Genomic DNA, 13,692 nt, shown 5'->3' on the forward strand with positions numbered 1-13,692 from the left:
GGATGTGAATGGGTATTATAGGGAAGGAAATGTAAAATTAAATGGCGACAAAAAATTAAAGGAAATCAAATCCATGCCAATAAACTTCATTAAAATTATAAAATTGCCTTATATCTTTTCAATGATTTTAGGGAATGCTAGATACACAGGCGCCCTTGCAAAAAAGGGAGTATAGGGCACCCCAAGTCAATTTGCACTTAAGATGGCACAGAAAATTACAACCATAACTACCATAAATGAAAATTTAAGAATGTTAAACTGAAGGGTGCCTTAGCAAAAACCAGCTACAAGGCCCACCCCATTGGACCAACTCACAAAAGTGCATTTTATTATTCATTTAATTTTACATTTTTGTGTGCCATTATAAATGCACTATGGAGTCCCCTAGACTTGATTCATCCTCTTTGGTGAGTAATTCACTTTAATTCTTTATCCATCCATAGCACCAGCGCGTCTGTTTGTGTTTCTTTTAATAAGAATTTAATCGGATTCCAGTCGATCACCGAGTTAATTTAGACCAGCTAATCAACACCAATCAGAAATAGTCATTTTAGTTGCATTGGACTGATGAGAAATTATCATCTCAGTGGGTCCTACTCCTGTCTATGATCATTCAAGTCGGCAACTTTTAGGCCAAACCTGTTAGAACATGTGAAATCTCACCGTTGGATTACGTTTAGATCTCACCGTCGGATGATTGTGGTGTTAGATTAGGCAGGCATATTAGAAGACGTACCGTAGAGAAAAAGAGGTAACCACATTAGTTGTCTCTTCTTATTTCCTCCCACCGGACACGCCAAAGCCAATAATTTCTATGTACATTGGCCCAATCACTATGAAGCCCATGGCATGAATTTTCAGTTGCCGTCATTCGTGTACGGTCATGTAGGATAAATATCCAACACACTACTTGCCAATAAGGTTGGAAGTTGGCCTCAGAGAAGACTGATATGTGCTTTTTGTTATTGATTAAAAAAATGGAAATTGTAAACCGAGTGGTTGAAAATTCTTTTAGTAAAAATATGTATTTTTCTTATGCAACTTATGTTGAAACGATTTTCTTGCTTTCTACAAATTTCTGCATAGACTAAAATTTTATGGCATTTTATTTCGTGTTCCTCACTAGCATGTATATGTTTTCCTATTAGCTGACATGGATTTGGAAAACCGACTGGGCTGTTAGCTCATTATGTGTTCTTAACAATTTTTAGATTCCGAGGTGACAGTAGACTTGGTGAGGAATTTAGGTGCTTCGATTGGAGCCGAGGAGATCTCCTGCTTTCTTTCAGTATTCCAGCTTTGAGATTTTTATTACTTGATTAAGGTGATTGTGGTTGAATAAGTATTATTGGATTCAGACTTATATATGTATTCCATTTGAGCTTTAATTGAGACTAAAACTTCCGTATATATTGTTAACAATTGGTTGTGATGGAGCCTTGCATGCTTCTGGGGGCGATCCTATGAGCGTGCAATGTCTGTCATGTGCGCCAAACCCCGAATTCCAGGGTCGGAGGGTGACATCAATAGTAACAAGAAGATGAGGGGAAAAACACCCCAACTCAATACATCGAGGACCCATCCCGAATTAGTCGTCTCGTATAATATCCTACCACCGGGCACGCCAAAATCAATAATATCAATCTACTTTTGTCCAATCACAATGAGGCCAATGGCATGAATGTTCAACCGCTGCCTTTTGTGTACATTGACTCACTCACCATGAGACCCATCGAATGGGCTATTTGCGGGTCGAAACAGATTTGGACCGTTGAACATTTCATCTATTTACTCCAGCTATGCTCCGTGAAAATGACCTTCTGCTCTTTGCTCCTTTGGTGAGGAATCATATAAATAAACAGTGGCGGAGCCAGGATTTATACATAAGGGGGCAGCTTATACGTAAGGCTAGGCCCAATTGAGTTTGGCTTATTAAGGAGTTTGGCCCAACTCAACAGGGGCAGCTGCCTCCCGCATGCTTCATGTAGCTTTGTGACTGTAAATAAATAAGGGTCACTTATATTTGCACCCCATGTTTTTATAATTGCACTAAGTCATCTTGTCTTTTATTATTTAACCCGCTGTCAAAGTTATTACTAGTCCCAAAAAACAGTCACAAGCCAATTGATAGAGAAAAGAGAAGTGAGTTAGTGTAATTATGAAAACATGGTAGTGGTAATATCAATTGCCTAAATAAATAATGATATAGTGTAGAATCACGTAATTTAAGGGATTTATAGCTTCAATGATGCAGAAGAAAAGATAAGGGTGATGGATGTTCTTGGAAAAATATAAGTTCGGATTATGTTATATGGGAGGGACAATATTTCAACTCCCATGAACACACGGCATAGAAGCTTAATAAACTCTATGTACTTTGGCCCAATTAATCTCTATGAGGCCCATGACATGAATGTTCAATCGCTGCCATTTATGTACATTATTGATTCACCCACCATGAGGCCCATGACATGAATGTTCAACCGCTGTACATTGACTCCATCGGATGGGAGAAGATGTGGAAAAGTCGCGTACTCACAAAAGACTCATAGTCCTCCCCAAAAAACTTATAGGCTCTTTTGGGAACAAATCGGCAAATCGCATCCATCGATGCTGTTCGTACACTTTTGTTTTAATATGGGCCGCCCGATCAGTTGATAGGTAGTTGAGAAGAGTAACAACCCAAGAGATGAGTGCGACTATCGAGAAAACAGTTTCATTTACTTAGTATCACACTTCATGATTAGAGGAATGCTAAATTGAAGGGTGTCCTTACAAACACAGGCAGCAAGTGCGCCCCCAATGGATCCACGTCACTGAAGTGGAATAATTATTCCATCGTGTTTATAATAGCACTGAAAATGTAAGCGTAAAACAATAAATAGAATTGATCACAGTCATTGATCCCAAAGATAGCTTAATGATTCTGCACTTATAATTATAAGAAGAATGTTAAACTGAAGGGCACCCAAGAAAAAATACCTACAAGAGTGCTCCCATTGGTCCAACTTGCCGAGGTGCATTTTATTGAGTTTTTTTATGATGCCCGATTGTGAGATTTTCAAGGGTAGGGTGTCAAAACCCTGCACACACGATTTTTCATCTAAGTGGGAAGTCAAAAAGGTGGTTTGACCAGATGGAAAATCAAGTGGGCATGGTTTTGACACCCTGCCCTTGAAAATCTCACCGTCGGGCATCATATAAAAACTCCATTTTATTATTCATTTAATTTAACATTTTTGTTTGCCATTATAGATGCACCATGCATGGACTCCGCCCGTAATGGTTTCATCATATTCAGTGAGCATTTCTCTTTAATCTTTATCCATTGCACTAGCATCTATTAAGAATTTGGGTTGAATGTCCTTAATTTTGTTAAATAAAAGGCATAAGGTCCCAAGAAAGAAATTGGGTTGTCCTTTTCTTCTCAATTGCCTGAAATCCAATCCAGGAGACTGAAGTCAATTGCCCTTGGTATGTTGGTTATTTACTTTACAAATTGAAACGCCCATCTGTTCAACACACATCACACACCAACTCACACACATCATTCACTTAATTAGACCTGGTAATCAACACAAAATAGAACTAGTCAGATTAGTTGCATGGGACTGATGAGGCATTATCATCCAAGTGCGTCCCATATAATCTCCATGGAAAAAAAAAGCAGGCATAGAGGGACGAAAAACACATCAACAACAATAAGAAGATGAGGAAAAACACACTCCAACTTAATACATTGAGGACCCACTCCCACATTAGTCGTCTTTTCTTATGTCCTCCCACCGGACATTCCAAAGGTGATATGTACATTGGCGACTCACATTGCAAGTAGCTAGTTTTTTTTTAGAATTTTTTCCATTAGAATTTTTTTTTTTTTTTGGAAAACAGGGCCTTTAGGGTATGCTATTGTGCTTCGCCCCCACTCCACTGTTTCAAGAAGGAATGCCACGTGTTCAAGATCCTAACCCTCCATCTAATCTAGATTAGGTCATCCAACTATATGGAACCCTAGATTGTTTCCATAGGATGATCCTAACCCTCTGATCTATAGAGGGATTGATCGGATGGTTAGAATCATCCTATGGAGACGATCTATGGGATATAGCCTATTTACATTGTAGCCCAACAAATGAATGGTTTGGATTAGTCCTATGAAGTGGGTTTCATTGTACTTTTTGACAAATATGGGACGTTGAGGGGCACTCTGAGTATAAATAATAGAAAATTTCTATTATTTGTCATCACAAAATAATAGAAAGGGATTTGCTAGGGTCCATTGCATGAAGGCATTTTTGTAGCTGGTTGTTGCATGTGAGAGCAGCCACGTAGGCTCACTGGTTCACTTTTCACTAGATTTTGTCTTATTAAATTCATATGAGGTGCAAAAATAATAGAAAAGAGAAGAAAAAGATTGAAAGGAGAGCCAAAAAAAGGAGGTTAGTTTGGTAATTGTGCAAGAGGCAAGGAGATGGAGATGAGAACGAGGGAGGATAAAGAAAAGACAAGGAATCCCGTCAGATCTGCAGACCTCCATGGAATGGCGTCCCGATCTTTCAACCACTTGTCCCAAAAATTAAACGGCTAGGATCATACATGTGTCCTCAATCTCTTCACGGTAAAACACAGCGTGAGCTAATAAGATAAGTTTATGTGGTGAATGATCAAGAAGAAGAAAAGACTACGGTTCTTACACGCTTATTCTTACACGCTTAGAAAAGACTACGGTTCTTACACGGCATAGAAGGACAGACGACTTTTTCACTATAAATCTACATCCACCATGACCGAAAAAACTCAAACACCACCAACAACAATGGCCTTGAAGAAATCTCTCTCCCTCTTCTCTTTACTTTTCTGCTTTCTCATGCTTTCTTGCCATTCAACAACGGCAAATTCAGTAGAAGCAGAGGCTCTCCTCGGCTGGAAAGCTAACCTCCTTAACCAAGCTCCTCTCAATTCATGGTCGCTTCACAATGCCACCAATAAAAGCCCATGCAATTGGAGGGGAATAGCATGTAACCACGAAGGAAGTGTCACTCAAATAAACCTAACAGGTGTAGGTTTACAAGGTAAGCTCTATAACTTCAAATTCTCTTCCTTTCCAAAACTTGCCAATCTTGATCTTAGCAACAACACACTCTCTGGAACAATTCCTTCCACATTAGGAAACTTGTCTAACATTGTCACGTTGTACCTCTACAACAATAATCTCTCTGGCAGCATCCCTGAAGAAATAGGATATTTGAAAAATATGGCTGATCTGGAAATGTCCGATAACATTCTAACAAGTTCCATTCCTTCAACAATAGTAAACTTGACCAACCTTGTCACGCTATACCTCTACAACAATAATCTCTCTGGCCCCATCCCTGAAAAAATAGGATATTTGAAAAATATGGCTGATCTGGGAATGTCCGATAACATTCTAACAGGTTCCATTCCTTCCGCAATAGGAAACTTGACCAACCTTGTCACGTTGTACCTCTACAACAATAATCTCTCTGGCACCATCCCTGAAGAAATAGGATATTTGAAAAATATGGCTGATCTGGAAATGTCCGATAACATTCTAACAGGTTCCATTCCTTCAACAATAGTAAACTTGACCAACCTTGTCACGTTGTACCTCAACAACAATAATCTCTTTGGCTCCATCCCTGAAGAAATAGGATATTTGAAAAATATGGCTGATCTGGGAATGTCCGATAACATTCTAACAGGTTCCATTCCTTCCGCAATAGGAAACTTGACCAACCTTGTCACGTTGAACCTCTACAACAATAAGTTTTCTGGTCCCATCCCTAAAGAAATAGGAAATTTGAAAAATATGGTTGAGTTGAGCATGTACTCTAACATTCTAACATGTTCCATTCCTTCCGCGATAGGAAACTTGACCAACCTTGTCACGCTGTATCTCTACAACAATAATCTCTCTGGCCCCATCCCTGAAGAAATAGGATATTTGAAAAATATGGCTGATCTGGGAATGTCCGATAACATTCTAACAGGTTCCATTCCTTCCGCAATAGGAAACTTGACCAACGTTACTCATTTGTACCTCGGTAAAAGTAGCCTCTCAGGCCCCATCCCTGTAGAAATAGGATATTTGAAAAATATGGCTGTTATGGAAATGTCCTATAACATTCTAACAGGTTCCATTCCTTCCGCAATAGGAAACTTAACCAACCTTGTCACGCTGTACCTCAACAACAATAATCTCTCTGGCCCCATTCCTGAAGAAATAAGATATTTGAAAAATATGGCTAATATGGCAATGTCCGATAACATTCTAATAGGTTCCATTCCTTCCACATTAGGAAACTTGACCAACCTTGTCACGATGTACCTCAACAGCAATAAGCTCTCTGGCCCCATCCCTGAAGAAATAGGATATTTGAAAAATATAATTGATCTGGAAATGTCCAATAATTGTCTTAATGGTGCAATTCCGCCCTCTTTGGGCAATCTTAAAAAGCTAGCCTTTTTTAACTCTATCTTACAATCAACTTTCGGGTCCCATCCCAAAAAGCTGGAGAAACTGGACGTCCTTAACCAGCCTTACTATCGAAGGAAACCAGCTCTCTGGAAATATGTCCGAAGACTTTGGAGTTTGTCCAAATCTAACATACATTGACTTGAGCTGCAACCATTTGTCTGGTGAACTCTCTCCAAGTTGGGGCAAGTGTAAAAATTTGACATCTTTAAAGCTCTCGGGGAACTTGATAACTGGTAAAATACCACTAGAGTTTGGACAGTTGATTCAACTAGAACTACTAGACCTTTCTTCAAACCTTTTGATTGGAGAGATTCCAAAGGATTTGGGGAGCTTGACAGCTTTATATAGCATGAGTTTAAATGGTAACCAACTTTCTGGTCAGATACCATCAGAAATGGGAAAGCTGTCCAATTTGGAGATCCTGGACCTATCAGCAAACAAACTTAGTGGATCAATACCAGAACAACTAGAAGATTGCTCGAAATTGCATTCTTTGAACTTAAGCAGAAATCATTTGAATGGAAGCATTCCATTTCAAGTTGGAAATCTAGCAGAGCTGCAAATTATGCTAGATCTTAGTTTTAACATGCTTACAGAAGAAATATCGCCCCAACTGCAAAAATTACACATGCTGGAAATCTTAAATCTCTCCCACAACAAGCTTTCTGGGTCAATTCCATCTTCTCTAGAAAATATGCTCAGCTTGACATCGATTGATTTATCATACAATAATTTGGTGGGTAGCCTTCCTAACAGCAAAGCCTTCCAACAAGGGACATTTCTCGGCAACAAAGGTTTATGCGGCAAAGCGCAAGGTTTGCAACCATGCAATTCCAAGCCAATAAACAATGGTGAAACAAAAAAGAGACACAACGTTATCATATTGATCATTCTTCCTCTTTTGAGCGCACTATTCCTTCTACTTCTAGTTTTTGGCATTTTTTCCTTTTTTTGCCTCAGAACAAGAAATGCAGAGGGACAAAGAAATGAAAGGAATAAAGACCTATTTTCGATATGGAATTGGGATGGGTGTATTTCTTATGAAGATATCATCGATGCAACAGAGGATTTTGATGACAGATACTGCATTGGGGAAGGCGGATATGGGAGAGTTTACAAAGCATATCTGCCAACAGGGCAAACAGTAGCTGTAAAAAAACTTCACAAATTGGAAGATGGCGAGCAAATTGATCAGAGAAGTTTTAGAAATGAGGTACGTGCATTAACAAAAATCCGTCACCGCAATGTTGTCAAGCTTTACGGGTTTTGCTCCCATCGTCGATGTATGTTTCTCATTTATGAGTACATAGAAAGAGGAAATTTGGCTAATATACTAAGCAGTGACGAAGGGGCGATGGAGTTGGATTGGGTGAAGAGGGTTAATATTATTAAAGCTGTGGCACATTCTTTATCATACATGCACCATGATTGCGACCCGCCAATAGTTCATCGAGATATCTCAAGCAAAAATGTTTTATTGGATTCAGAATTTGAGGCTCACGTATCTGATTTTGGTACTGCTAGAATTCTAATGCCGGATTCATCCAACTGGACAGAACTTGCAGGCACTCGTGGATATGTTGCTCCAGGTTAGTTCCTCCTATATTGTGCCTACTTTATTGTTGCGGTATAATTGTTTAGAAAATTGTCTTATTTATTGTTATGTCATTTGGCTCACATACGGAAGGACAAAATGTTTGCCAAGAAATTTTATGTCATTTGACTTCTTTTTCTTTTCTTTTCTTTTTTTTTGGCAGAGCTTGCTTACACAATGAGAGTGACGGAGAAATGCGATGTTTATAGCTTTGGGGTTTTAGCACTTGAAGTGATAATGGGAAGGCACCTTGGAGATATCATCTCTTCCTTGTTAACATCATCATCTGAAGTTGGCCAAAATCTACGGCTAAAGGATGTGTTAGACCCACGGCTCCCAAATCCTGAAGACCAAGTTGGAAATGAAGTTGTTCTGGCAGTGTCAATGGCACTCGCGTGCATAAATGCAAATCCACAAACTCGGCCACCCATGCAACACATCTCTGGAAAGTTCTCTGCTCGAACTCCATCTTTTCCAAAGCCATTCCGCACAATCGAAATGTCTCAACTGATGGAATTTCAAGTGTAAATGGGTTGGGTCTCTTCACCTACTCAGTTATATTGTATAGGTCAGTATTTCATATAGTTGATCAAAATAAGGGACGGACTAGGCTGATTGTCACCGCCGAGATCAAGTCTTGGGTCCCACTTGGAGACATGGTTTTGTACCTTCTGGTCCTATTGCTGTGTAAAATAACATGCTACATAGGCTTAAGATTGTTTTATAGAATTGATTTTTGAGGTAGAACCTACATATGTGAAGGCCCAACAAATGAATGGCTTGGATCATCAAACCATATGAGCTCCGATGTATTTAAAAAAAAAAACACCATTACATGCGATCACATATAAAATCTATACAATCTAGAGAAATTTACATTTATGGTATATTTGAAAATTTTATTTATAGGATATTTAATTAAAGAATTTACATTTATAAGGTTTTATATGGCCCTCATGTAGGTGGAAATATATGTGCCCTCATGCGGACACTGAGCTCCAGTGTATCTTCTTCACGTGGGAAGGATTCAACGAGCCTAATTGCAACCTACACTGGAGCTGGCTCTCCCTGTTAACTTACCAACTTCTCCAATAGCTCAAGCTGTTGAAGAAAGGCAGTATTTAATCTTTTATACTTTAACACTCCCCCTCACGTGTGGCCCCACTTTCTAGGGTTGGCCTACACGTGGCACATGTGGCCCCACTTTTGGATTTAACCATTGCATGTGGATTTTGCTATCAAGGAGATTTGAACCCAGGCATTTGCTTTGATACCATGTTAACTTACCAACTTCTCCAATAGCTCAAGCTGTTGAAGAAAGGCAGTATTTAATCTTTTATACTTTAACACTCCCATGTAAAGAAAAGGCTGGAATTTATCATTTCCCTTCATAAAAGCATGTACACTGGAGCTGACATGCCAGTTAAACTTTTGGCTAAATCATAATCTTTGATGACTAATTGGAATATATATCTTATAGATTATAGTTTTTACACTTAAAATCACTTTAGCACAACAGCCCATCCACAACACTTAAAATCAGTTCTTACATTACCACACGGTCACAACACATTTACACGTGCATTATCAAGAAAAAGTCTGGTGGGCAGCCTCCATCATATCGGACATCCGCCAGGCTATATGCTGAAAGAGCGGGCCATGTAACATAGGAGGGACTGAGGTGGACCTTCCCTCCTCTAGCAAGGGCTTAATTTTGGAGTTTTAATGGGATCCAGTGCATTTGTGCGGGTGTGATTGCACCTACTTCTTCCTTGGGTTAAAACCACAGGAGATGGAACACTGTGGTTAAAACCACAGTGCCTACATGGATGTCACGGAAGCTGCGGAGGGCGTAGATTTGGATCATGATGGTTGACGATTCGGAACGGAGGAAGGGATCCGAAACTCGGAATATGAATTTTTCATTCCATGTGGGGTCAGTGTGGGTCTACACGGGCGGAGAGTTTTCGGTCAGGGTGGAGCCATGCGACGGCGTACGTGCGCATGGCACGGGTGACCGGGGAGAGTTCTTTGGCAGAGATGATGCTGACTTCGAGGAGCTGGATGGGAATGAGAGGTTCAGACATGGTGTGGCTAGGTGGGTTGGGGTGGGGCCCCTCCCCTGTGGGCCCAACAATGAGGAGAGAGGAAGAGAACGGAGAGAGAGGTGGAGGGAGTAAAGGTGGTTTTAGTGGAGGGGGGTTATGGTTTTAACCGTGGTTAGGTTTTGAATGACAGGTGGGGTTTGTCTAATCTGGTGGCTGTATTACAGCTAGCTTTGTAAGAACATTAAACTAACCAGCCGTTAATAAATTACAAGAAAATATCAAAAAATACGTGCTAAATAGCCTTCCAACTGTGACATGGACTCAAGCTTAAGACTTTAATTATCTGTTTCTCATCAAGTTCAATACTTTTTTATTTACATTGAAAGAAAACTAGTCTTTATGGGTAAAAAGTAATGGAGCCCACATGTATACTAATCTCTAATCAAATAGTTAGGATACGATGAATGGTCCAATAACCAAAAACCAATTGAGCCCATCTATAGTAACAAGTCGAGTGCTACTATTGGCTCCACATAAAGTGCATAACGACCACTAAATAATTGCTCCACATACATACTAATCAATAATCTACTAGTAGTAATTAGAATGGCATAACAAAATCAACCCTAATATACTGGTTTCATGTGACTTGTGAACTGCGAACCTGAACCGGGTCTTAGCAAACTGATCAACCAGGTATCATAGTTCCTTTTTTTTTGTTAAGATACATTTTGTTTCTGAGACAAACCTCACATTTTTTATTCCATACAAGAACAGAAAATCTAAGGACCAAAAGCACTCTTATGGTGATATACTTCTGTTCATTACCAAGAATGAAGTCAAAAACTTCCTTGGCACCAAGACTATATGCAAGAACATTAATAAACAACAAAATAGATGAGAAAAAAAAAGAATAAAAAACCAAAAACAAGGATTCACATCCCAAAAAACAGGGGTGCTACTTGTCTAAACCAGCTTGTTAGGAATTAACAACACAGCAGAATAATGATGCAAAGACAAACAAAAGATTCATACACAGAACACACAGATTTACGTGGTTCACCCAACCAGTTTGGTTTGGGCTACGTCCGCGGCAGAGCGACAAGCCAACGAATCCACTATTCTGAAGAAGAGATTACAAACCCTCACACCTCTCTAGGGCATCTCCTGATATCACATCGTTTTTATATGGCGTTCTGAGACGCGTTACAATAAAGAGAAAAAATCGTAATTAATGAAAGTACGAAACAACCCCCAATTTGCCATTTCAAAAAAAAACGAAACAACCCCCAGTATAAAAATACCCTAAAAAATTCGGGTAGGAGGCTACCACCCCCGAACCCCCGCCTTCAAGCAGGGGGGGCTCCCACCCCCCGGCCCGCTCAGTGCCGAACGAGACCGCCGCAGTCGGGGGTAGAGTGTACAATACTTTCCAGATTAGACTGGGATCAGGCTTCACCAATAACAATCTCCCACTTGAAGACTGATATTTGCACTTCCACTGAATCGCTTCACTCCTCATGACTTATCACTCTCACATCCATCAATCATACATGAAGATCAATCAAAGTTGAGCAAAGGCCCAACTTTTCCCTGTCAATCACTTTTGTCAACATATATGCAGGATTTTTGCTGCCATCAATCTTATTAAAATTCAGTTGTCCATCCTCCAAAACTGACCGAATGAAGTGGTACCTCAACTGAATATGCTTAGTCCTCGAATGAAATGCTCAGTTCCTCACTGGTTGAATAGCACTTTGACTGTCACTCCACAGTATGTTGTTCTCTTGCTTTCTACCCAACTCTTTCATAAATCTCTGAAGCCAAATCATTTATTTGCTAGCCTCAGTAATAGCAACATATTCTGCTTCTGTTGATGAGAAAGCAACCGCTGCAGTCGGGGTAGAGTGTACAGTACTTTCCAGATTAGACTGAGATCAGGCTTCACTAGTAAAACAGCTAACCAGCCAAATGAGACTCCGCAAAATTATGGATAAATATTTCCTGAAAACAATAAAAATGTACTAATTGAGAAAGTACTGCACCTCAAAACTAGAGCTCTCCCTCAAGATATCAACTAAGAATCTAAGGCTTCGGATGGGTTCAGACCATTCCATGAAAATTGGTTCCCCAAGACACCCCTCTCTTGACGCAGACCCCGCTGGTGGAAACCATTTCCCCTTGGCTTGTTACTGTAGTCCCTGTCGTTGCCGTCTTGTCCGCTTCCCCGTCCAAAAGTTCGGGCACCAAAGCGGCCCCTAGGAGCCTCTGTTTGATAACCACCCCTGCCTCGACCCCTTCCTCCTGTCCAAACATTTTGAGTGCGGCAGATTTATGGAATCAGAGATGGGCAATGTGTCTCAAATAGTACATTTGTGAAAAATAAAGAGCACTTTTAGTAATTTCCCAGAGGCCGGAGTAACAAAAACAGACCATGTTAGAAAAAGGACTTTTTAAGTGCCCAAGACCCGGAAGGTATATAATAAATTCCAGAAAGGGGTTGGTATTACCTTGAACTAATTATCTAGCACATGTGGAGTGTCGCCTAAATTTCATAGGTTATGCACATACTTGAGAATGATTTTCATGTGGGAAAAAAATAACAAATCTAATGCCCGACCCAGGAAGATGCCCTCATTTCAAATATCCGCCCATGTAACTAAAATAGTCCGTAATCAGCTAGATGAGAAAATGACTTCGAAGAGTGCTATGGTCAGCTGATACAGGATTAGCACGAATACAGAAAAGCTACTTGCACAGTTGAAATTTGACATGGGTTTGTGTTGTATTTTTGAAATAGAAAGAACAAAACTTGGAAAATCCATGGCTAAGCTAAGAAAAGTTACCTGAAACAAGGTAAAATGTATCAAGAAAAGTATCCATTCAGGACGATTAAACCAAAAAAGCTTATTACTAGGTTCTATAACCGGAGCCTCTGTAATTACAGTGCACATACTTGAGAATGATTTTCACTAGACATATGTCGTGTTTTTTTCCACAAGTTTGTTGTTGGATATACAGTATGCATCACTAGAAAGATCTAATTCAGTATGTGGTCAACGATGGGAATAAAATAATTAATTACAAAAGTAAAAAAAGGGAATGAACAGTTTCAAGACCAGGTATGAAAACTTTCTACGTACCTGGTATAGCTTAGGCATATAGAGAAGTTTTGGACAAATCTCATATTTTGAAACAAGTGGACCACGAATTATATTTTCTAACAAAAAGGGGATCTAAAACATGTTGGAAATTTGTTTCCATTTAGGTGGCCCATAATTGATGCACCTAAGATTTGGGAAATCTTAGACTTTTGTAAAGTGGGTTTTTGGCTACTAAAGATAACTCTCATTAAGAATCCTAAATTAGAAAGAGTGTTAGTGTAATTGGGAAACCAAATCATTCCCTCAAGCATATATACGTGTGTTGCTTATTGGGAGCAATGCATACTTATAAATAGCACCCTCAACTTCATTAAAACTAATTAAAAATTCCCTCAAGCATATATACCATATATACGTGTGTTTCTTCTTATGTTTTCATAGGAAAGG

At 39.5% G+C, this 13,692-nt stretch overlaps 1 pseudogene; it reads left to right on the forward strand.

Annotated features, from left to right (window-relative positions):
* The first annotated feature begins 4,817 nt into the window (after positions 1-4,817).
* On the forward strand, positions 4,818-8,881 carry LOC143890149 (uncharacterized; annotated as a pseudogene).
* Positions 8,882-13,692: the final 4,811 nt, after the last annotated feature.

This window comes from Tasmannia lanceolata, unplaced genomic scaffold (genome assembly GCF_043159265.1).
Source record: "Tasmannia lanceolata isolate RefF3 unplaced genomic scaffold, GAP_Taslan_0.1 ptg000013l, whole genome shotgun sequence".
Classification (NCBI taxonomy): Eukaryota; Viridiplantae; Streptophyta; class Magnoliopsida; order Canellales; family Winteraceae; genus Tasmannia; species Tasmannia lanceolata.